The sequence below is a fragment of the Columba livia genome, chromosome 2, assembly GCF_036013475.1.
Source record: "Columba livia isolate bColLiv1 breed racing homer chromosome 2, bColLiv1.pat.W.v2, whole genome shotgun sequence".
NCBI classification, from domain to species: Eukaryota; Metazoa; Chordata; class Aves; order Columbiformes; family Columbidae; genus Columba; species Columba livia.
This window is the reverse complement of record NC_088603.1, coordinates 54,110,850-54,136,585: the sequence shown is the minus strand read 5'-3', so window position 1 is coordinate 54,136,585 and position 25,736 is coordinate 54,110,850. Positions and strand designations below refer to the sequence as shown.

Below are 25,736 nucleotides of genomic sequence, written 5' to 3'. Positions count from 1 at the left end.
TCCCAGTAGAAAGGTGAGAAAAGTCGTGTACAGTATTCCCTTTTGTCTACCTTTAGGCTTTGACCCTGCTAGAGAAGGGATTATATTATTTTTTTACTTGTGCATATCCAAGTGTAATGATACAGTTGGCATAATGTGGACATCAGAGCATTGCACAAATGTATCTGCTGCAAATTGCATTATGACATTCAGCTGCATATCTTCGGTTTTTGACACTGATGCTATACAAAGGTAATTGTGCAAGCTCATTTTCTCTTTGCATACTTTTTCTTACTACCTATTAGTGAACGAAGCAACTATGTTTTCTTCCTTTTCTCTTTGAATTATGTGGCGAAAAGACATGACTTGTAATTTGAAGTTCTACAAGTACTCTGTGGACATGCAAACATCTCCTGTTATAGAAAGTTAATAAGGTAGGAAATCATGTAGGTAAACAGGTAATCTGAACACGGTCTTTCAGGAAAATATTAAAAAATACTTACTTTGGCTTTTGTTATTGAATTATATTTTACTGTTGCACTTCAAGGAAAAGTGATACATGTATAATCATTTTTTTGTCTCCTTTTTTTTTTTTTTTTCCAATAGAGGTGTTCAAATTAATTCAAATCCCACGTCTGTTCATTTTTGACTTTGGAAAACCACTCAAGAAAATAATCAGTATTAAATTCTCATTTAGAAAACATTTAGAATAATATAATTCTCTGTTAGGAGACTACTAAGTTGATTTTGATACAGGAATTGGTAATCAAAAAGTTCTTTGTTTCCACTTGTTCTATCTTTTGCACGTCTCTAAGCCTTCTCAGCCTCTTAAAAATCTGAGAAAAAGCTGTGTTACTTATTTTAAGGTGGAGAAGTAAGTCATAGAGGAAGTTAAGTCCAGATCCACAATGCTGGTTGGGCACGTGGTGGCTTTTGAAGAAAATAGAAACTGGTTTCCTGGAGAGTTAATAAGTTTGGGTGGAAGCGACCTCTCCAGAGCAGTCAGTGACAGACCACAGCCACCCATTCACGTCTTTTAGCTTCCAGGCTTCAACCCGCATACAATTTACCCCACGTACTATCTGCTAATGAGCTGAACTCTGTTTTTTTCCTGAATTTCCCACAGCACTGGGACCCAGTCCAGTGATCACTGAGGCTGTTGGTCAGGAGTGAAGTGGTTACCTCTGAGGAATCCAAGTGCTGAATTCATCACAGTGATCCAAGGGAAAGACAAGCAAGGTAGCTGGTGTGTTATTATGCCTCTTAATTGGACTGAGACAAAAATAAGTGGAAATAAGTTATGAAAGAATGGCCACTTTAATAGGAATGCATTGTATTGAATGCCAAAACCACTATGCTTTTGGCAAAAAATGTCTCGGTAGTCTTATCATCTGCTGTATCTTTGAGTTAGTTTTCAAACTGTAAATCCATGTATTTATGCATTGAATCCTGTTGGTACTGCTTTCGTATGGACTGTGTTCTAGGAGCAATTCTCTGTCTGGCTTCATAAGTTTTTTGGGTTTCATTTTAAAGTATGTTGCTCTAGTTTTTACAGGACAGTAACAAAAATCAGTGCAACATATAGGAAAAGGGAATTAATATGCCTGAAGATAACATGTAGAAATACTCTTATATAAACTGTTAGTATTCTGCTGGGTGTTGTTTTGCATTTTGGAAACCAATTCCAAACATTTGTATTGGAATGGAAAGATAAAATCAAATGTTTTCATCACTCAGTGTCTGTTCTAGTGATATGAGTCCCAATAATTCTATCTGGCTGTTTCTTATCCAGCAGACATCTGAGAAGTCCATCATTTTCCTGAACTTTCACAATATTTACATATCCCATTATGGTAGTTTCTACAGAATTAAAATAAACTGATTCAATGCTTTTTTGGTTTTTTTGTTTCTTTCGGGCCAGACTGAGGCCACTATTCAGTTTTACTAATTCTGTAAAGAAATACTGAATAAAGGCTTAAATTTTCTGTACAGTGAGTGTCTCACTAACTTTCTGGTCTTACAAAAGAACATTTATCTGCCACTATGGAAGATTATTAGCAACTTTTATTATACTTGTTTTTATCACATAGGGAAAACATGCTTTTATATGTAATTGTTAGCTGTTAGATTCAGTAGAGGTTTATGTTGTGCTGGCTGCCTTTCCAAACAGAAAAGATGAGGACTTCTGTGTCTATACATTGACTCAACTTAAAAATTATGTGTGCTTACACAGCCAGTGCCCATGGAGTCTGTGTTAACCTGTCATGTGGAAACAAACCATTTTAAAAGTAATATATATATATTTTTTTGTCTGAAAGAGAGAAAATAGAATCCTTTTCCCTTCAGCTTGAAATAATTTTCTGTGTTGGTAAATGGTTATGGTTATCTTGAATCATTAAGAGGACCAATTTTGCATTCTAGATGCTTCGCCTATAAATTTTATTTTCTTCTTGCTTCCAGGGTATTACACAGATATTTGTACAAAATTTGATAATTTAAAAAAATCTGAAACCTGGTGGTAACTGCACTAGATAGAGAAATTAGTCACTTTTATGATTCATACTTTTTGTTACAATTCCTGTAATACTTTCAGGAAATGCCTCTTCTCAGACTTCGATAAAATTCTGAAAGAATTGTAAAAATGGCGATACTCAGATATTTTATGTGAGACCTATTTATCTTTTAGCTACATCAACATGTTGTACTTTTTATTCGGTGTTTTACCTTTCATCCTTATTCCATTCCTCGTATCTTCTTCCACATCTAGACTTGCCTTCTTGAGTAGCAATAGCCTGACCAAGGATGTGTCTGCACTGCAGCCGCGATGCAATGCAGAGATAGCTAAAATTGCTTAGATATCAGGAAAAAAAAAGCAGCATGTCTTCAATAGCATGATAACCAGTATAGCTAATTTCTCTATTATACAATGTCAACACGTAGTTGAGGTCATTGAAGTTTGTGGGAGACTTTCACCTGCCTTTGGTAGTTTTAAATCACATTTTATTCTCTGTCCTAACCCTTTCCCTGCTTTTTCTGTAATTTTCAGATATTTTGAGAAGCAGAACAGAGCAACTGAATCAAAATTTCTGAGCAATGCCTTCTAAACCACTCTATAGTTGCACATTGCAAGCTCCCTGTGGCAAGAGGTGGTTGTCTCTCTGTAGTACTGCATGATACCAATCCTTTTAAGAGTACTTGGAAATAACTTGCAGATGAGCAAGGCAATAAGCTCTGCTGAACTGCAGAGGTGAATGAAAACATTTATATGCAGCCTCTGTGTTCTGTGTAAACTGTATCTCATTTTGAAAGAGAATGCAAATGGCAACACTGCAACAATTTTAGATTGTGTACAGCTTCCATCTGTTCAATGAACTTCCACCATTGCCGAGAAGAAATCCATATTTAGTTCAAGAAAAATACACTATCTAGTTCTCAGTGACCAAAAGGCATTGCAATTAACACATTTTTCACATGCATCTCATTGTGTGATTTTTTTCATGGTACACCACCTGGCATATTTTGGTTTAAAAATCTGTTTGGCTTAAGAAAGACTAATAATTCGTGACTGGAGGTTCTTGCCTGTAGTACTGTCTGATAAGAAACAGCTTCTTCATTTAGTCTGTAAAGCAGAGGCTTGGTACTGGAGACTCTAGAGGGCATTGTGCAGAGTGGCATCAGAGATTTCACTCCAAAAGTCCCTCTTTAAGTTTCCATAGTAAAACATGTCTTACTTTAGATGTTGTTTTCCAGTTGAAAAGATTGGGTTTGTCTGACATCTTGACTTTCTCAAGAGAAACAGCATTTAGCTTCTAGGCATATGCAAAGGCCTTTGATGTACCATTCCAGAAAAAAATCTCCAAAACTTAGTGTGATACGTATTTTCTGTGATTCTCTCTCAATAATAGCCAGAGTATACCTAGGAATTATGTATCTCCTGCCTTATGACCAGAGCTCTGCTGGCATTAATTCCTTTCTCAGACTTTTCCACTCTGAAGAGCAGCAGTCCTCACTGACATGAGTGCACTGAGATTCCTCTTAGTTACACTGAGATTCCTCTTAGTTACCTTGAGATTCCTCTTAGTTACACTGAGACCCCGAATCACTTTACTCCCTTGCCAGTATAGAGAGGTGCAAAGTCACTGGTGTTCCCTTCTCTCCTTGGCAGTTAGGTTTGCTGGATATTATTCTGCATATTTGCAGCCTGTGCCTGATTTGATTTATGAAGTACTGCGACATGCCATTTTGAGTTTTCAGGTGTGAAATAGCTGGTATTCTGTAGCTGAAAGTGTTTCCCTTAGATATGCTTTTCACTGTTCTTATCTACTGTGTTTTCAAACACGACCTCTAGATACTTAGACCTTCTTTCAGCACCATGTGAAAATGTTTGCCGAATATAGCGGTGGAAGTACTTGCACTCAAGCTTCAGAAAGTACCGAGTGTTGTTATGTACCATGTGAAGTAACATGCAGAGACCTTACAGTGTCTTCTAGCCTAGGCTGGACAACAAATACATGAAACCTGTTCAGGTCTGATGACTTGTGAGGTGCAGCACAGCACTGGATTTGTTTGGCCTGGGCCAATTCCTGAAAAATCCCAAGGGAGGCTTTGCAGCACATTTACCTTCAGTACAGCAAATAATCTTATTAGGATGAGGATATCAGGTCTGTGATAGTCGTGTGTCTGCGTGACTCTGCAGCCAGTCTAACATGAAATCCAAAGCAAAGGGAAGTGGGTGCAGGGCAGGTCCATATGCAGCAGAGCCAGACTCATAGGCCAAGATGAGCCTGTCCTGATGCTGTGAAGAAGCACAGGAGGGTTGTTGTACTGGATTTCCTTGTACTCTGGTTCTGCAGAAACACTGCAAGAACATTTGGCCTATGTATACATGGAGAATGGTTGGGGTTGGCAGGTTGCTAGTTTTGGATTGGAAAAGAAATTATTCTGCATCTGTAGGAGCCAACTTGGGATGCAGTTTATTATTATTTGTCTAGAGCCCCATACCTAACAGACCCTTTCAGATTCTAGGTTTCTTGTACCCAGGCTTGAATAAAGTAAACATCCTAATGTGAAAGGTGAGCAACCAGAAATGTTGGTATAATGTGCATTCAGAGGCAATAACATTAAATAAATGCAACTAGTCAACATGTTTTTAATTGAGAATGCTACCTCCACTCGAATGCTACTGCTACAATAATGGGACTTAACAAAATACTTCTGATTTATATGAATTTTAGCATTTTTTCCTAGCACCTTTCTTCATTTCACATGTGTTATGAGGTCATAGAAAGAAAGACTCAGTTGAAATGAATATGCACAATGGGATAGAGCTAAGGTTGCCGTGGGAATGTCAACTCTGAATTTCCTGCTTTTTCTGTGATCAAACTATGGAATGAAATGTTTTGTTAATGATAGGTTTTTAACACTTTTTTAACATATTAGTAATTAAGCATTATTTGTTAAACTTAACCCTTTAAACACAAGTGCCTCTGTAACAGTCAACTTTTGCCTGTGCACGGTCTAAAGGGTTTTCTTTCCAACTCTATTCATAAAAACATCATACTGAGCTCTTACTGAACCTCTGAACCTGGACCCAAGAAATTGGTTAGTACTTTCACTAGAGAAAAAATAAATGGTCAGCAGCAACAGAATTAATGAATGCTTATGAGCTGCATATATTTCCAAATTATATTTACAGGATAAAAAGGGCTCTGGGTTGTTGTGGAAAGTCATTTCTGTAGGTTTACGAATCTATATCTTAAACAATGCCTAACACTGTATAGTAGGAGTATAGTTATTAATTTTCCTTAGAAATAAGTATAAAAATAAAAATAGTAGAAAAAATGTCCAGCAGTGACCATTTTGATTTCTTTGGCTGTTGTCATTTTTCTGTTTGCAAAGTGCCTAGCTGTACAGCCAGGTTTGGATGTGACTGATAATGTAGGTAATATAAATATGTATAGGCACCTCAGATGGCATTAGTGTTTAGTACTGACAGTTTCTGTTAAATTCTGTGGATCTTTCTCATAGTCCTAATGAAATGTATTTATTGATTGAGTTTAGGACATGGGATAAGATCTGTGCATCATAATCCAGCAGAATGAAGATGAAGCAACAATTTTCATAGACCTCACTGGAAACATAGAACAAAGCAAACAGAAAAACAACAACAACAAACACAAGAAAACTCACCCCAAACCAAGAAGATAAAAGCCAGTATACTTATTTAAAGCAGACTGCATTATTTGTCCTGTATTTTTTTGTGCTTCTATCTCCAGGTATTTGGTGTAGAGTCTGGGGTTCTCCAAATACTAAGGATGAGATCTGGCCTCAGGAAAGAAGTCAGTAGAGACTGACTTTGGTGGGACTAGAGTTTCACCTGGAACAGTTATTCTGCAATTCAGAGTGTGTGATTTTATAGCATTATAGAGAAGCATGCAGTGTTTGGCCCATACTGAGATGAAACAAGAATAGGTATTGTTTCAATGGGTGTTCTCTTCGAGTTTTTAAATTGCTTTTAGACTTTCCTTTCCACTATGTGCTGAACGTAACTTGAGGAAGGAGGTTAGCTTAGCTGGCATAACCCCTTTTTGTAAAAAAAGCTAGCCAGCCTTTCTTCTAGGAAGATAAGCTTGTGGCTTTATGGTGGTTCTTCTGGAGAGCTGTGGATCTGCTCTCATCCGGTTGTACTTACAGCTGAGAGAGAGACAAGTCCCAGCATAGATGGAGGTTCTGTCAGAGAACGCAATTATTGAAACTTTCCTTGAAACCATTTCCATGTTTGCATCTTTCCATTGCATACAAAATGTGTAGTGAGCCCATGGTGAGCTGCTTGAGATCACATAATGGCTGAATTTTTAACTTCCCAGCCAACAAGGGAATAAATCTGTGTTTTTTTCAAGGCAGTTAACAGCATTCATTTCAGCCTTTAGGTTTGGGAAGTGATGTAGGTTTGGGAGGCGGTGCATTCTTCTTACCTTGAGATAAGAGCTGAGCTGGTCTCGTTTACATAGAGGTACGTTGGAAAGAGTTTCTGGTTTTAATTCAGGAATGAGTTCTAGCTCTGGCTTTGTAAACACCTGTTGAAATAATTGGGTGTTTCATACTTTGCCTTTAAAAAAAACCCCAACATATATTTCCATCTCAAACTCTTTTGGGTGTGCACCTATGCACCTTCCAGTCTGTCTTTGCAGGAGGCTCTACATAGTGGATTACTAGAGGCTGAATGCCATTTTCCCTGAAATTCATGCTACGTGCACTTTGTATGACGTGGAACCTTGTTGGCAGTTGGCAAAACCGCGTGTGCTTGGAAACACGTTTTCCAAGATTGCTTGCTTTCTCTGCTCAGTGGAAAGAGATAAAGAAATTCTGCATTGCACGTCTGTGCTCATGAGCTTTGCCTGTGGAGGAGGTGAGAAGCAGAACCCCAGGTTAAGCCCCATCTGTTGTTTCAGCTCATCTCCCAACAGCAGGAGAAAAGTTTAAGGGGAAAGAAGTGTTCTCTGTATCTGGATGACTGTTTATATCTGTCGTAACATTTCGGAAAGTATTGGTCATTTGTGGGTTGGTTACTTGAGGGGAACGTACCATGTATGTACAAAACACTTGTCATACAGTGGTTAAAGCTGAGTGAGATCTGAGGTGGAACTTGCACCAGCCAAGGAGGTTGGCAGCAGAATAGCGGGAAATATTTTTTATCACTGTTGCAATGAGAAGAGTCTTACTTTCTTGCTGCCTCTCTGTATTTAAGCTCTAGTTATGCTCTGTCATAATCCCCTCATCCATGTAAGCTTAATTAAGAGCATTTTGGAAATTCCTAAGCATGCATGGAGTTTTAAATATAAGGGACTGAATATTTTTTAGGTAAACTTCCCCTAAAGAAGCATAACCTTTATAGTAACAGCCTGGCTGTTGCTAAATAACAAGAGCAAAACTATGCTAATAGAGTCATGGGCAAATAATGAAAATAACATATTTTTAATACCTGAAAGGATGGTGGCACTTTCAACTGCGAAAGCCAGCAGAGATAGTGGGGTGGATGTACTGTTCACATATATTATGAGGAAGATGTTTCACTTGTACTGATCATTTTCTATGAACTATTCAAAACAATTGTCTTGTATTTGGGAAGACAACTAATGCACACATATTTGTGTGACAGTTTGCTACGATGCAAACTTCCAGCACTCTGGACTGCTTCCAAGAGCATTTTGGGAGCAGGAAACCATACTTTTAGGACTATACTGACCTCCTTCATTAGCCTTGGCTTTTGCATATAGGGCATTATATCACGTTCAGAAGAACAATCTGTCTACCTATCTATCTATCTACCTGTCTCAATAAAATGTCTGTATACACACATGGAGCCCTAGCTAGCAAAATGTGTTGTTTTCTGGGACAAAACCTTCAGGTTTTGATTGGCTGCTGTATCAGTAGACTGGAATACTTACTTACAGCTGTCCTCAGAGGCCTTCTATAAAACTGCAGGTGTTCAGCTTTAGCAAATAGTTCTTATTATATGGATAGACTTTTGGCAGCTAGTAATGATGTTTCCTGAAATTGAAAAATGATTTTCTACCTTATACATTGGTTTTACATTACCAGAATGTTGGAGGGGAAAACAAATACCTCTCATCAAGTAGTACTGAGACTGTTTTTGTTAGTTGTATATGTTTTCTGATTTGTATATTTTATACTAGAGTGCAAGTTTTTTTTCTTAACTGTTGTGGTCAGATTCGAAATCTCTTCCAGAAAAACTCAAATTATGAGGAATTAAGTAAGTATCTGGCAACAGAGGGTTATATCTTCTTTATATACAACTAGCACCTGGCTTGCAGTCACAGTCAATGTACCACCAAACCCAGAGCTAAGGGGGCATTGTAAAGCCTTTAAAAATATTGGGCAGTATCACAGAGTACTTTTAAGAGCTTTTTTTTTTTTTTATATCACTGAGTAAGGAACATATGCTGATTTTATTAGTGTATGCTTAGTGCTTTCTGTACCACTGGTATATAGTATTGGGAGAAAATGGTAGATCATTTTATTACAGTGACTCATTAGGGCCACAAACATGATTAAGGGAGTGGAGCATCTCCTTTATGAGGAAAGGCTGAGGGAGCTGGGGCTCTTTAGCTTGGAGGAGACTGAGGGGTGACCTCATTAATGTTTACAGATATATAAAGGGTGAGTGTCACAAGGATGGAGCCAGGCTCTTCTCGGTGGCAAACAATGATAGGACAAGGGGTAGTGGGTTCAAGTTGGAACACAAGAGATTCCACTTAAATTTGAGAAGAAACTTCTTCTGAGTGAGGGTCCCAGAGCCTGGAACAGGCTGCCCAGGGAGGTTGTGGAGTCTCCTTCTCTGGAGACATTCAAAACCCGCCTGGACACATTCCTGTGTAACCTCATCTTGGTGTGTTCCTGCTCCAGCAGGGGGATTGGACTGGATGATCTTCTGAGGTCCCTTCCAATCCCTGACATTCTGTAATTCTTTGATGGCATACTGTATGACTCTTCTGGGCAACTATAGTTTAGCTGCAGGGAGTTAAACTGTTTGAATTATATTAAATTATCTAAGTGTTTGATTGAATAATGTAGAGCTCAGGCTTGCTTTCTTCAGTATGCCTGCTTAACGTTTACAGTGCTAAATCAGTAACTGAAGACCAGTGGCTCAGTATTCTTATCTCATAATTTCTATTTATTTCCAAAATAATAGTATCTTAAAGTAGAGTTATACGGGTCTTTTAAGTGTACTATGACATGTGATGTTATTGAGTCCCTGTTAGACACTGTAGATGCAGCACAGGTCTATCACATCAGAATGCTTCCTCAGAAAAAGCATCAATCCCTTAAAATGCAGTGCTGGGAAGTGAACAGAGTTTGTTCAAGGGTTTAGAGGACTCTAAGCCTTGGCCCTCAGTTTTTTATGGAGGCCTTTGGATGTGATTTGAATTATTATAGTACAGTCCTGAAAATATAACACAGTTGGGCAGCAGTTCCTACTGAATATGAAGTAAATGGGAATTTCTGACTTCATTAAACAGGAGCTGTGCAAGCCAACTTAGAGTGCCCAGGAGACCATCCGAGTTCTGGAAGGGAATATGAGGGCTTAAGGTGCTTTTAATTTTTTTGCTATATTTTGTTTGCTAAATCTTTGAATATATATTTATTTTGTTTGTCAAATAAAGTCCAGGAAAGTAGCTCTATGCTTTCCCTGTTGTGAAGAAAGCTGCATATTTGAAACCTTTACGAAAAACAGGGAGATATAAAATGCGGGTATTAAGCTTCAACCTCAAATTCTAATATTTTATCTGATGCTAATCCATACTGCTACAGACATGAGTTATTGCTGATGGCACAAGTATGTGGCCATGTTCATTGTAAAGATTCCTCTTTATCTCCTTATCTATATTCCCCTCACATTTCTCACACCCATTTGTGCACAGTTCTGCAGGTTTTTTTCATCATATGAAAGTATCATTTTCAAAGGCTTTTGCTTTTCACATCCATGTCAGGATTGGAGATTAGAATGTGACAGGGAATACCTGGTTGCATACTTCCTTTAAACCTGAGCCAGTAGCACTGCAAAATGTTAGGGAGAGCACCCTTTCATCTCATACCATCCACCACTTTAAAGTGAAAGGTTTGTTGATGTAATCCTATTTCCAATCTATAGAGGTCACCTGTAATGCACTGCTCTGAAGATAAATGCCTAGTACTGTTTGATGTTAGAGGTTTCTTTTTTTAAGGAAGGTTTAATGATATTTTGTTTTGCCAGGATACCGTGTTGAAAATTTTGAAGACTTCAGCTGTTTTTAAACCATTGTTAACCTTTCATTTGATTGTTAACAATCCTCTCCAAACTGATATTTTTATTATTTCAATATGTTTCAGGTGTGTTTTTTTTCTTTTGGCAAGAGCTGATAAGTTTGAGGTAACCTGTGATGTGAAATGCAGCAACTAGCTTCTAGATGACAGTGCAATAAACCAAATATATATGCCGTTGGCAATCAGTGACAAAGATAATATTGATTTCACTGGGAGAAGGATTGTATCCTGCCAGTATATCACAGAGGAATGAAATGGAAACCTTAGGTCATAATATAGTTCTTAAGCAGTTGTGAAACTCATATCCAGGATCTTTTTCTATCTCTTTAAGTACAGCATTGGTTTTATGATTCAAAATAAAAATCTCTAGAGACCTGTATAAAAGGAATCACAACATCAAAAAATAAGTAGCTAGAATTGCATGTTAAGCATTGTACATATGCTAGGTCCATGTGTATGTAGAATGGAGACTATAAAATATAGTCTTTTTTTTTCGTATAGAGTTCGGTGTGGATAGTTGTAGATATCTAATTACCTCTATCATAAAAGTTACTGTATTGATTGTGAATTTATGGGTGAAAACCTACCCCAACTAAAGTTAGTGACAAAACTCTAACCAATAGGTAGGATTCAATTTCTTATTTTCCAATTCCCATTAATGTTGTTGGTGTTTCCCAAGTTTATTAACACTGAAAAGTATTTCCTGGATAAACTGCATCGGCAAATCCTCCTGGAGGAACACAGTTTGTGTGTTTTGTTGCTATAGGTCATACAATTTTTCCACAATAAAAAGGCAGAATTTTGTTTCATAGCTTAACTCCGTTTGCTAGCAAAGCTAAGTCAGGTAGGGCTGGGATACTTCTTTTCTTCATGAACCTGACTGATCTAGGTAGGTACAGGTTGGCAAAGGCTTGCTGTAGCTCAGATGGGTGAATCTAAGCCTTTTGGTTACATCTGAGGATTTGGCACATTATAACAGGAATGTCTTGTCTATATTTCTGGTTTTTGGTAGTGGAGTCAACCACTTCACCTGCTAATTGCTCAGCAGGCAGCTTTCACCGAGGTAGATCTGCACATGAATGTGAAACACTGGCACACTTTTCAGAACCGGGCTCCCATTTCCAGCCCTGTGGGGCATTACTGCAGGGAGAAAAACTGCTTACCTAGTGTGGAACAGTAGCTTTTTGCTTGTAATTGCTGGTTTCCCGACTCAAAGTAGTCATGTGGGGAGTTCAAGTTAGGTTAACAAGAGCGAGCTGACACACAGAAGGGTTCATTTTGTATGTAAAGATCTTATACTGACTCCTGTCTTTTTGCTGTTAATGCCCTTTTGTTAATTTTTCTTTCTTTGTTTCATCTGCTTGAGAGTTCAGCTGGCAGCAGGGAAAGTTCCCTGACTTGGCTTGGCATGGTATGTGATTTTTAAAGCCCTTTGCTGCCTCAGGATAAACCCACTTTCCAGGGCTCTGACACTTTCCCTCTTTTGCTTTTTTGTATTCAGTCCTTTCCTTACCATTCCCCACATATGGTACGCACAGTTGCAATGACTTGCATCTGTCCAGAAGTGTGACTTTCTTAGAGCTGATTCTCCTATTCCTTTGTGCCTGAGCCAAAGAAAGGACTGTGTGTTATACATGGCTGCCAGCACCCTTCTCCCAGGAGAACATGTGTGGTCCCTCCACATTCATCTGAATTCCCACTAACCCCAAAGATCAGGAATGTTTAGACTTCTTCCTGTCTCTGGTGGCCACCATTATCAAAATGACTTTGTCTGCCCAGAAAGTTAAAACCCATTGCTATTACACTTCCAGTTCTGTCGATGATAAGCTATGGAAAGCATCAGTGTCATATATTGTATTTAACATAAGGGGCTGTTTGACACAGCGTATCCTTGAAATGTTTATAGTGAGTAAGCAAAACTTTGAATTCACTTTAATAAAAACTCCCTTTATCCTCAGATATGGAGCCTGTACAATAGTTTTATCTCTCTCAATGATGTTCACTCTTCTCATTTTAAGGGCCAAACACTCCATAATAAATGGCAAGGAGCCTCTTTCCATTTTACTATGCCCTTTCCTTTTGCTCTGTGTGTTCAGCAAATCTATCAGGAGGAAAATAAAGATCATTCCTTGAATTCCCATAACATGGAGGCCAGTTGGCATTGCTGACCTCTTTGTTTCTTTTCCCATGGTCCCCCAAGGAGAGTACTGTGATAGGAAGAAGAAAGTAGAGCATGTTGCAAACTTACTATCTTTAGAATGTTGTTTATTCCCTGCTTAATCCTCTGTACCCTGTCTTCCTTGCTGGTTATTCAAGTTGTCCCTTTCAGAAAGAAGAACTCTTCTTTGATAAATCTTTACAATGCCCTTGTCTATGAGCATCTTGAAACTTGTTGAAGACACAAAGCAGTAGAGGCGACAAAGTGATGTCTCTGTGGCTCAGAGACCGTGAGAAGGAGAACTGCTTAGCAGCTCTGGAGGAAAGTACTGGTTTAGTCATTAGTTCTAATTTCACCTTACTGATGTATGTCATTATCCCTCCCTGACCTTTTGCTAAAAGGGTAGGTGGGCCACTGGGTGGCCAAAATTGCCATGACGAACATCCTTAGATGCAACTGAACTGATACTGATGGTAGTTGCCTGAATGCTCCTTCCAGCCTGCCCTCTGCGCTGTTCCACCCAACCACAGGATCAACAGCTTTAAGAGATGCTTAGACACTCATAATTTTATGTTAATGTTAAGACTAAAAAAGTATACCAAAGAACATTAGAGATGAATGGACCTCGTGCTCTCACTTTATCCCAAGCTACCAAGAGAGTCAGAAAAAGAATACTCTAGTGTGCTTTTGTATGGGGACGTTAAATGAAGTAGGACTGATTCTCTTGCATTGAAGAAGTTGCAGATAGAAGTCGCTGGCTGAAAATTACTGTGAGAGTATGCTGGAAAAGTAGCTACACTTACTTCTCTACTTACAACCAGGCATTCTTCTGTTGGCCATTGAACTGCATGGACTTCTGATCTGACTTGGTCCAGCCGTTCCTGTTTCTTAGATGGGCATTACATGTGCAAGAAGAAAATGGCCCAGTGAATAAAAGACACAGTCTTAGGTGAAAATTCAGTCTTAATTTTAAATAAATTAACTTGCATAGTGTATACTGGCTTCCCCATTTCACTTTTTTGGCTAGATAGAAGACTCCACTAAAAAATCTCCTATGTGTTTTGTATTATTTCATTTGCTCCTTACAAGCCTCATCTCAGACCATAATTCTTGATTTCTCCTAATTAGTTGCTGTGGAAATGATTATGTCATAAACACAAACAATGGGGATATAAGGACCAGATGAATTCTTAAGAAGCAAAGATTGGTTTTCTGTAAATGACCAAAAAACCCGAAGGAGAGGCATTATAATACTTTCTGCATTGTCTTTCATCTCAGGATTTTACAGTACTTCTCAAGTATTAATACATTAAAGATTTTTGAAAAGCTGCTGCAGAAATGGTGTTGAAACCTTCCATGTTAGTTGTCCACAGTAACTCATGATCAAATCATTGTTGCTTGCAACTAAAAATAAGCCCTTCCTTGCAAACTGATCCTTTGCTCTGAGAGCTGACTGGATTCTTCCCAATGTACTCATCATCACTAGTTAGAGATTCTGCTGACCAAGTTATTTACACCTGTGCAGTCCAATTTGCTTCAAGGCTCATTTTATCCCTCTGTTTTCAGATTCTTTCCCTTGGAGATTTGTAGGCAGTTCCAACACTTTTCAATAGTGTTGCCTCACTGTTGCTGCGCTATGTGAAAAGAACAGTAAATGATTGTATCGAAGGAGTACAGGGTGGAATGGAATCTGCAGCTGCGTCAATCTCAGCTACGTTCTGCATGACTATTGGGAGAAAAATCAATAAAAATATATTCTTTTGCCACTGAAGTCAGCACATGTGGCTAAGTATCCTCTGGGGAATGAAATCCATAACTCTACACAAGCCCACTGTATAGCAATGTTCTCCTTAAGTGCTCCAAATGGGGTTTGTGTGGTGGATAGGCCATGTGAATTCACGTGTGGATTGCACCAAGGGAGAGGCTCTTTGAGTCAGAAGATGCCTTTTTGCATAGTCACTTTTCAGAGCTGTACTATATTTTGGCATTCACAAAACCTCTGTCAGCTGAGTATTTATAACTGCTGCCTTTTACAGATGGGAAAACCAGGGCACAGAGAGATAAAGTGACTTGTCCAAAGGAGCACAGTCGGTTAATGGCAGGGTGAACACAGAGCTCACAATTTCTGACTCCTAGCCTCCGCAGAATATTGCTAGAGCAATATAGAACTGATGTAATGTGCAAGCAGAATCGTTTCCAAACAAAAATATCTGTCACATTGCGTAAAATATCCACAGAAGCCCTTTGAACATGCAAGAACAGATTGATTTTTCAGTGAACGTGGTCTTTTCTTTAGGAGGAAGGGATGCTTAAGTGTTAGAATATTTTCTTCTGTCGTTGATAAAAACGTAATAGTAATTATCCTATGGAACAGAAAAACTACATAGCTCTTAGGCTTCCAGCTAAAAGGTTTGTTGAAGCAGAAGCTATAAGCACAAGTTAGGAAGTAGGATCTCCTTGTCAGCTGCCCACATCTCTTATTGGAACTATACAGTGGTATGTTTCCAGCATTGCCTTGTTAAATGCCCATGTCAATTTTAAAGAACTCGAATACACGGGAGAAAGATACACTAAGAAGGGCAAAATGCTTTTGCATAGTTTTTATATTATTCACACAGCTGGAATGTTTACAGCATAGTACAGAGTGTAACAAGAGCAAATGCTGAACCACATCAAGCGATTCCCTTGTCGTGCATGTCGTTTAAATATCAAATCTATAAGGGCGTTTGCTATGTTCTTCACACACAGAAAGACCACAACTAAGTGACTTAAAAGTATCCCATGAGTTTTTAAAAATGCGGACAAACAACTCTCTTCTTTTGATAATTGCAAATACATTGTTCCACTCCGTTGGTTCTGCAACATCTGGTGTTTTATAAAGCATTTTAAAATGTCATCTCCCTTCCCCGTTTGCCCACACCCTTCCCACTGCACCTTAACCCCAGCATAACAAGAAACTTTAATTTCTAAGGAAATCAGTGGAAAATGTTGCAAAACAGAATGAAGGAACAGTGTCTGTATAGATTTGAGCTATTCCTTAGATTAACAAGAAAGCGGAATCAGTGGCATGGAGCAACACTAAGGTATAGAATAATTTTCACGAGGAAGATGAATAAGATTCTGGGCTGATTCAGTGGAAAGTGTTATTAAACGACTCTTGCAGAAGAGACTACTGAGAACTTTTTGCTTGGTATTGTTAACTTGATATGCCAGTCTTGGCATTAACTTCTCTTAAGAAGGTCACAAGGCAGTTTCTCAAGAATGAAAAACTGTAACCCGCCTCATAAGTCCTGGTATGTGTCTAACATTTGAATTGTAAATCAATTGTAGTTCCTTCACAGTTAGCTAGTTAGTGAGCTTCATAATTTGTGCTTGAGGGCGAGTTTACAGGTTAAGGAATCAAAGTGGGCAAAGAGAAAGGCCATTCCTATGTAGCATTTGTTTATAATCAGGGTATTTTAACATTTTTCGTAGAAGTGCTTGTCAGTGCATTTAAGCACACACAGTGAATGGAATACTTTACTCTGAGAAACAGGAGGTAGTTAAAGACTTAAATCTAATAATGTAGAAATTAATAAAGATGCAAATCTAATAATATAGAAGTAATGGCAGAAGCTTCACAAAAAAAAATCTCAAAGAAAGGGCTCTTTATAAATATCACAAGGTGTGTGGGGGACATTATGACTAATTTTAGCTATCTGTCAGTTAGGCCTATGGTCTGAACAGGTTTTGTAGTGTGTTTTCTGTGTTCAGTGAAGAGAACGGGAGCAGGGACACCTCTAGATGGCAGTTCATCCCATCTGTGTAGGTGAGACTAGGTGCTCACCTTTCATATGACTAAATCTAGGTGGAATATATCTCACCTTTACCTGTCAGCACAGAGAAGGATGCTCCACAATCCAATTAATTTAAAGTAAGACTTACTTCCTTAGCTCTTGGAGTCAACATGGTAGGAGATTTCTTCCTCATAAAGATCATAAGTGCTGAAGAAAAGTGCTTTGAACTGTTACTCAGTGAAGTTGCCTTTTTTATCAATGCACTATAAATAGGTGGCAAATGCTAAGATAAAACATGTGTAGCTACAGTCGGAAGCTTATGTTAATTGATTCATGGTACCTTCTTTTACATAACTGGAGAAAATAGGCAGAATTTTGTTCATAATGGAAAATGTCATGTTGAAGTGCATTTTTTTAAAGGAGACTGACACATAATATAGAGGCGATTGCTAATCATGGGCCTGGTGATGAGGATATTCTGTGTTCTTCTTCTTATGATCCCACTGGGACAGCAATTGTTCATGGTTTACAGCAGACTTACTTAAATTACCAAGTACCACTAGTGCGCTAACCAGAGATTTCTTAGAGGCTGAATAGAAGTGCCCGCTCTAAGAAATCTCATTCCAAGTTTTGTGTTGCCTTACCCAAAATGTTGTTAGTATCCAAGGAGATGCGCTGTGACCCTATATCCTTAACCTTTCTCATGTCTGTTTTGCCAGAGCTGTATGACTGTCAGATAAATAAGGATGTACACTTACCTACTTTGCTCTCACAAAAGCAAGTAACAAGCAATGGAAGTACGGTAGCACTGTCTTCAGCATGGATTAGAAACCAGAGCACCTGTTCTAAGGTCCCAAGTAAGCTTGTACCTGTGTGCTGTCATCAGCTTTTCTTTCTGTTATAGTCAGCTCCTTAAGATTTTCCAGCTTGTGCTGCAGTCAGACTTCCATTTTCTTGGCTAGATATAAACCCTATAAAGAGTGAATCTTGTTTAAATTAACAACGCAGAAGTTATAAGGATTATTTTTGCTCCCTGTAAATAAATTGAATGGGCAAGTTTTGGAGTAGAAGACACATTTTTGCAAGTTAAGGCATAGTAAAACTGTCCATGAGTATGGTTAGGCTGAGAAATAAATTAAGGTAGAGCATTCCCATAGAGGTAATGGATGTAAGCATTCCATCTGCCATTGAGCTTGATATGTTTAAGAATGGGTTTGTGGAGATTGTTATGGTGTTGAAATACAAAGGTCTGGTGGAAGAGAGCGTAGCGATCATTTCTTCTGAGAAGTCTTGGTCTTCTGAATTCTTGGGCCAAATCGTGCCTTTTTGATAGTTTCTGGTATGAGGTTATTATGAAATGGAAGTAACAAAGATGTAAACTTTGCTAGCTGCAGTCTGCCAATTCCTGCTCTTGTCCCTGTCTCTGTTGTCTGCTGCTGCACTGTGATAATTCAACATGATGATTGTGATGCCAGCCAGGATTCCCTCAGCATTGTGGGCTCAAATCCCGGTACTATGCAAACACTATTCCTGCTGTCTGAGAAGTCTGAGAAATAAAGGGAAATGGTGATTCCCTTTGGACCGTCAGCCATATGACCTTATGTTCTCACATGGTTTAGTCCCTCTTCTGTACGTGACTGCCACTTGGGACTTTTTTTTTTGGCTTTTGTCCATTTTATTCCAGTTAGCATTTAGTTCACACATCATTATGAGAAGCGCTGGTTATGAAGATACGCAGCTCTTGTCATAGCAGAAGTATTTCGTATGCACCTGCAATTTGACGTTCGTGTTGGGGGAATATTGCAGATTGAATTCAAAAAATGAAGTAATTTGCTTTTTCTCTGACTCCACCTGCTATGGAATTGTTTTGTTGTGTTCTTAGAGGAAGGGCATTGAGGTGGCTTTTTTCTTCTTTGTTTTTGTTTTTTAAACCTGAAGGTGTGTTTATCGTGCTAAGGAAAAGGTATGTTGCAGGTTACAATGCTATAAGCAGGAAAAAAAAGAAAATCTGTAAGACAGATGGCTATTAACATGGTATAAATACCCTGTTTTTAAATGCAAGGGGAAAAAGGTGTTCTATATATAGCGCTCACGCTGGAAGCTTCGTGTTTGTAATAGTACCATGGCAATGTGCAAGGCTTAATCACTTCCTGCGTGCTATTTGTAACAGCAATATCATCAAAAAGTGTTCTCAAGAAGCTTTGTATTCCTATTGTATTTGATCCTCTCTGTTCAGATGCACCTATCCAGACACACTGAATTCATTAAGACCACCCTCACCGCCTTTACCACGTGCGTGTAAGTGAAAGGACCTGCTTGCACCTGACCATCTGAGCACCCCTCTGTGTGTGAGGCTGTTTGCCGCTGTACCCAGTTGTCCCCCCACCCCTTGATCACGTACCGAAGGCAAGAAGGGGGAGGGTGTCAGGGCGCAATGCAGCTGTGCGCTGCTGCGACTCAACCAGGTGCTCACAGAATTAGGGAGCTATAAATGGCTTCCTGATAGTGTTCCCCAGCTTGCCTTCTCCAAGTAAAACTCTGCACAGGAGAGTTTCTGGCCTGATAGCGTTCATAAAAGCAGCAGATTTGGCCTTGAAACACTTCTTGCTGCTCATTGCAGGAACTCAAATGGCTTCAAATGAGAATGACCTAATATGCTTCAGCAACTGCACCGAAATTAAGAGTTCGGTCTCACATATCCACATTAAGTGGAAAGATAAACAATTTGAATTATGTTAACAATGCCTCTGTAACAGAAAATGGTGATACTTATGCAGACGGGAATTTTCTCTAATTGATCTTCTGTATTCAAGAAACTGTTACTGGAAACTGATATTTTGCACCTTCATACCATGGTGATTGTTACTTATTAAGTGCTTTTATATCATGATGTCTGGGAATAAAGGGTCCCCGAATAGATGTTAATGTTAATCCATCTCATTAAGTCAGTTTTTTCATGATGTGCTGTGCCTGGAAAATGATCAGTTGTGAGTTTTGTTTTATAGTTTAATTCAAGGCAAATTTTAAAAAGTAATTTCAGTCTTTCTTTTTAGTAGTTTTAATATTTCATTCAGGGATTCTGGGTTTTTTGGGGGGAGGGGAGAAGTTGTTTCATGGGGGAGGTTTGCCTGGCAGGTAGTCACTGGCTATTTTTGTTGAAAACTGAGTGTCAAGACAGGAGTCAAGTTGCAGTAAAATAGCTCATGGTACAAGGTGAGCTGTATGTTTCCATGGAATATACCCTGTGATGAAAGCTTCTTTCTTAAGTAGTCACTCTCTCTAAATAATGCATTCTTTCCAGACACCATTGCTATTTTGTTCTTTGACAGGTAATTACAACTTGCTCCTCACCAAAAAAAAAAAAAAAAAGAAAAAAGCGCCATACACCTACAGGAAGGCTTTTAAATGTAGGTCTTGCTTAATCTTGTTTAATCTTTGTTTATATAAATTCATGTGTGTTTTGAGAGCTCGTTTTTCAACTTTGAAGCATCCTTCTGTATTTATTTCTCTGAAACTTTTAGCAGCTCTTGTACTATGAGAAAAAAACAATGCTGGCAATGAGTTTGTGTATATAAGCTAAAGACTCTTTGAAGTGCATGCATTTTTGCCAGCTGCAGTTGCTGGTTTTAACTGGCAAGCTCGTACCACCCTCACAGAACAATGCTTGAAAAAAAAAGCAGGATTGTGGGTGATGTTTGTGAATTCATTGCCTGAGTTTGAATATAATGCTTTATCTCAAAATAGGCAGCTACAAAATGGTGTTATTTTTATGTAGCATCCTCACTGCATGAAAGAGCCACAAAACAGATGAACTAAGGAGAAAAAGGAAGGGAAGATTTAGGGAAAGGACATGACTCAGGGATTCAGGATCCTTCCAGATCGATAGAGCAGCCCCAGAAAAAGAATGACATCCAGCTGCTGTAAATGGACTCATGGAGAAGAGGCCTAGGAAGAAGAAAAAGAGTGAGTGGGAGAATAAATATGATCAGAAGTGTAGGATGGAGCTGGTCCTTTTTGCTTTGCAAAAAAGAAGAGAAGTGTTTGGATTTGGGTATGAATAACATCCTAGTGAGGGTGAATGGCGCTCACTTCCCAGTGCGATAGGATTGCTATTCCTGGTGATCTGAAATGGTTTCCTGCAGTCAGTTAAATATAACCCTGTCACCCCGAATCAAAACACTTTGTAGAGTTTTAAAATACATTGTTTTTTCCTTCTTTCTCTTTAAAGCTGGATTCAAAATGGAGACATAATTTAGAAGCAATCACTTTGGAATTTGTTAAGTGATGTGTCTTAAGTTTTGGGGGATTTTTTTTCAGCTGAACTAGTGCTGATTTCACACTGAATTTGTAAATCATTTTCAGGTGGTCTCAAAACTAGCACATTATTCACTGAAAGTGCTGCCCAGCTGTACAAATCATGAAATGTCTTGGGGACTTTTTCAGAAGGAAAAGCTGTGTGCAATGCACAATTGCTTTTAAGTCCTGTAGATATCATCTAATCCAAGTGGCCTTGGAGCTAACCTGAAGCGCTCAGCCCCTACCTGTGTGCCAAATACCTGTGTCATTTAGGAGTTCAGATTGTTCATAGTCAAGAAAAGAGTGCCAGCTCTCACTGTGTCAAAGACCACGAATGAAAACTTTTTTGCCATTTCCTGCTTCCAAAACGAATTTTAATTGTTGTAAGTGCTGGTCGTATATCCTTTGTAAAATGAGGCTTTTTTAAATGGAGGCATGCAAAGCAACTGGTTACTGGTGAAAAATGTAGTCGTAATTTATTTGGTGCGATTACAGTGAGAAAATAGAAATAACCGAGTAGTTTGCCTGGAGTTGCAAAAAAAAAAAAAGGGCCTCTTGACTAAAGAAATATATGCTTATTTTAGGGGTAAACTGTATATCCCTGACTGAGTGCTAGAAACCTCTTTCTCTTTTTCTAATAATTGTCCCTTGGCACATTCATCTCTGTGTATTGCTCAGAGGCCTGTCTGGTAATCTTTAGCTAGCTTTAAATCACAGGTTTCTCCATATGCAGGCCAAATGTTACAGGAGATACTGAAAGTTCATGCATGCACACACACACACTCTCAAAGGCTTTAAAACATCCGCAGATATCTTTAAAGGGCATATGCTAACAGAAAAAGTTAATAGACTGTGGTACAGGAAGGAGTTTCAGAGCAAAAACAAGTTGTCAGATATTCATAAAATGCTTTTAAGAGTACAAAATTCTGATCTATGTACTGGTTTCAGGTACCCAGAAATTAGAGGGTTTGTTTGGCTTGAGTTACAGGTCTTAATCTGATAATGGTTAAAATATTGTGGGCCATTTTAATTCTCTCTTGAATGCCGTTCCTAGTTACAGGAGGCTATTATGTGTTTTTACTGTTCTATGCTGCAGTAGTACGGTAATCTCATATCAACTTTTTGCTTCACTTGCTACCCTTAGTGTACATTGCAGACTTCATAAATAAAATAAAGACAATTTTGTTGTTCAAGAAGCGGCATGAAGTGGCTACATGGGCTTTGAGGAGGTTGTGGAGAGGCTGTACAAAGTTAGGAGAGAACTCTGATTTCTCTACACCACATTCCTTCACCAAGACCACCTTTTCAATCACAGGCAAAATGAAACCACCTGGGAAACAGGGTTTATCACTAAGGCCACCTTTCTGTAGGAAGTACAGGAGGATTTGTGAGAGATGCTGGACTAGGTGGACTTGTTGGTGCTGGATTAGTTAGTGTTGTAGCATTGCACTTATGTTGAAATTCTGTAGTTATTTTGGACTTAATTCCTGTAATCTGAGGAGGAAGAATCTGGTAGGTGTGAGTATCTGACAGAGCTACTGAACACAGCTAGTTCTTGTCTTTCTCAGTTTCCCCACTGAACACCTTTGCTGGACCACTTTACTCCCATGGATTTCCATGTTATGAAACAGAGTAAAACTGGGTGGTAGTTGGTAGCTGCGTCACTCACGTTCACATGTGCACACTCAGTGTGCTCTTATGCATACTCGCATATATGCTCTTGCCAAATCCCAAGATTTGCTTCCAGTTCAAATTTGAGGATGAATAATATAGAACCTGTTCTGCCACTTCTGCCCAGGTGAAATAATTTATCAGAAATGTGGGCTTTTACCTGAACATAAGGTTTATGTTTCTTTTGAAACAGCCCTCAGGTAAAAATAACCAATTCTTGCAGACAATAATAAATTTTGGTTCACTCACTCGCTAGTTAGCTATATTAAAAATTAAATTGAATTTAACTTAAGTATTTAATCAAATCTACATCTCTTCAGTGACTAGGACAAGACCCATGTTATAGATAATTATTTTCTAAACTTAACCTTACCTTAGACTTCAAATAATTTCTGTCTAGCAAGCCTCACTGTGCCGGATGGCTATTTTAACTTTTTGAAATATTGTCGTCTAGCCCACTCTGGTAGTGAGGAAAAAAAATATCCTCACCATTGTGAACTATGTTTACAGTAGATTTTCCAACTAAAATAAAAGAGTATACTTTTGTCAGTACATGTAATGGTTGTTCAGCTGTTTGGTACATCTTGCTCTTCTGTGTTTTCTATAACACTCATTCAATGTGCAGATAGTGGGGAATACACAGCTGCTGTCCATGTCCCAAGAATGAAAGATCAGATAAAAGGTTCAGTAACACCCTCTTGTTCAAAGGGAATGCAAGAGCAAATTTTGGATGCAGAGTGATATCATATCCTCGGAATAAGTAGTTATTTTGCTATGACTGACCTAAAGATTTAGACCTTCTGTTAGTCATACGGAGTTTTTGAAAATTGTTATCGATCAGAAGTAGATCTGGATTTAGACAGTTAGACAGGGTGTTAGTATATGTAGTTATACTGAAGGAAAGAAGTTCATCATCGCTGAAGTGGACACAGTCATAAAATGATTACTATAAAATTTCTAATGTCTTCTTAAATTTGTGGAAGATAACCTTTGTGTTTCAACTTTTGTCAGTCTTCATGTGCACGTTGGGAGTGGGTTTGCTTCTTGTTACAATAGGCTGTAGTGAGCTGAGACTTCACTGGTCAACAGCAACAGTAAATGGGGGGGGGAAGCAAAGGAAGAGAAGTTTTTTGTGACACCAGGTTTTAGTTTTGTCTGATAACTATGACAAAGCAGCTGTTTCTCACAGCATTGCTATGATTTTGTTATAGTTATTAAGCACCATCTGGGCTCTGTACACACACAGAATAGATGCATGGCCTTGATATAGAGGTATGAAATATGCCTGAGTATTTTGTAGTTCAGATGTGTAAAACTGTAATTGTCAAGGGATAACTGGGGCAAAATGACCTTTCGTTTCAGGAAGAGATTTGGCAGGGGAAGATTTATCATCATCGTTCATGCTCAAGAGAAAGTGATGTACTATATACTCAGTGATGTATTGTATACATTATGCCATGTGGATTGCACAAGAAGTTATTTTAGACTGATTTCACATATCCTTTCAGTGGAGAGAGGCAATGTGTTGGTGGATGTTCATGGTATATTCGTTAATATACTTGGTAATCAGGAGTTATGTCATGATGATCTTTTATAGAATACATAAAACAGCATGTTTAATAAAAAGAAAATCTCGGATGACTCAAAGATTATAGCTAGCAGAGAAAGTAATGACAGTTCACCATAGGAAGTTCCTACTGATGGAAGTGGGCACAATGAACAGCATCGGCATTGACATAGGTTGTCATAAGCCATATTGAGAACACTAGTTTTCCACGCCGTTGGCTATTCCTGGCTGCTAGCAGAGATTTTGGTCATATTCCAATATTTTTTCTCATAGTTAAATGTCTCACAGTAGCAATAATTTTAAGTCTTCTGTGTATTAAACTGCAAAAAACACATAAAAATAATCTATCTTTCAATTCCAATAAAGTGGAAAAAACAGAAATGTAGTTCTTGCCTCCACGGAGGCTGTTGGCATTTTCCAGGAGTTAGAAAAATGGCCAGTGTGAACAAACCAATTTGTATTTAAAACACAGATTTACAGTGTCAGATGGTATCTCATTCTGAGCAATCCTGTCAACACATAAGGAAACAACATATTCTGCCTGAATATGAGGATTGTAAATCATATATTACCTCAAAAAAACCCCACCCCTTTTCCTGTAACTAGCTTATGCAAATCTGATTTTTTAAGTCATTACAGTAGCAAGTACTTTCTGGAATGTCAACGCTATAAAGCCCTAGGAATCCTAGAGAGAGAAGGGTTTTGATAAGATGCCAAATATTCTGAGCACCTTGTATGTGTTTATGTGTGTGTATATATGTGTGTGTCTGTATATATATAAATACGGGAGAGAAAAGATTCCACATCTTAATTAGACTGTTGGATCTGAACACAAAATGTTAGCCAATGCAGTGCAATATTACAGCAGAGCATAAGAGCTTAACCTAACAGGAAAACCAAAAGTTTTCTTTGAATCTGGGGCTTTTGGATGTATTTTTTTTTCAGAGAACTATGTGACAGCTCTGTTCAGTTCCTTAGCCAGTAGAAAACTCTTTTCATTTACCCAGAAATAAAAGGGATATGCCCTTTAAAAGATAGCTTGTCCTTAATGTAGCCCAGCACCGAGGTTGGCAGGCTTTGGATTTTTGACATCCACTTTTTCCTTTCTCTTGACAGGTAGAGCAAGTAAAAAATGTTTACTGACTTGGCATAGAATTTATCAAAATAATTAAGAACCTTCATTTGGTCCCTACGATCCTTAAGTGATAACTTCATTATGAAAAGAGTCCTCCTTATAAGGTCATTATGTAAACGTAATTTGTTTTGTCTTTACTTGGCAACAGAAAGAGGATTTTTAACGTTGAAGCAAACAGGTTCTTTAAAACAGATATATCCAGTCCCCCATTGGCATTTTTGAGCTTTGTGAAAGACTTATTTCTCCAAATGAATTACAGTCTATGTTTTACAGATAACAGAAGTATTGACTTCTTTAACTGAATTAAACCCTAGGTTTAGGGGATTTGGG

General features: G+C 38.4%; 1 protein-coding gene across 8 annotated transcripts in view; it reads left to right on the top strand.

Moving 5' to 3' along the window:
- SUGCT (succinyl-CoA:glutarate-CoA transferase) overlaps nt 1-25,736 on the top strand; it is a 363,338-nt gene that overhangs the window by 229,487 nt on the left and 108,115 nt on the right. The window contains exon 13 of one of the 8 annotated variants that reach the window (XR_010470197.1): nt 1,106-1,218. The exons of the other annotated variants lie outside the window; for them this stretch is intronic. The gene's annotated coding sequence lies outside the window, so the exon portion shown is untranslated. The remainder of the gene's footprint in view (nt 1-1,105; nt 1,219-25,736) is intronic. 8 annotated transcript variants of the gene reach the window in all.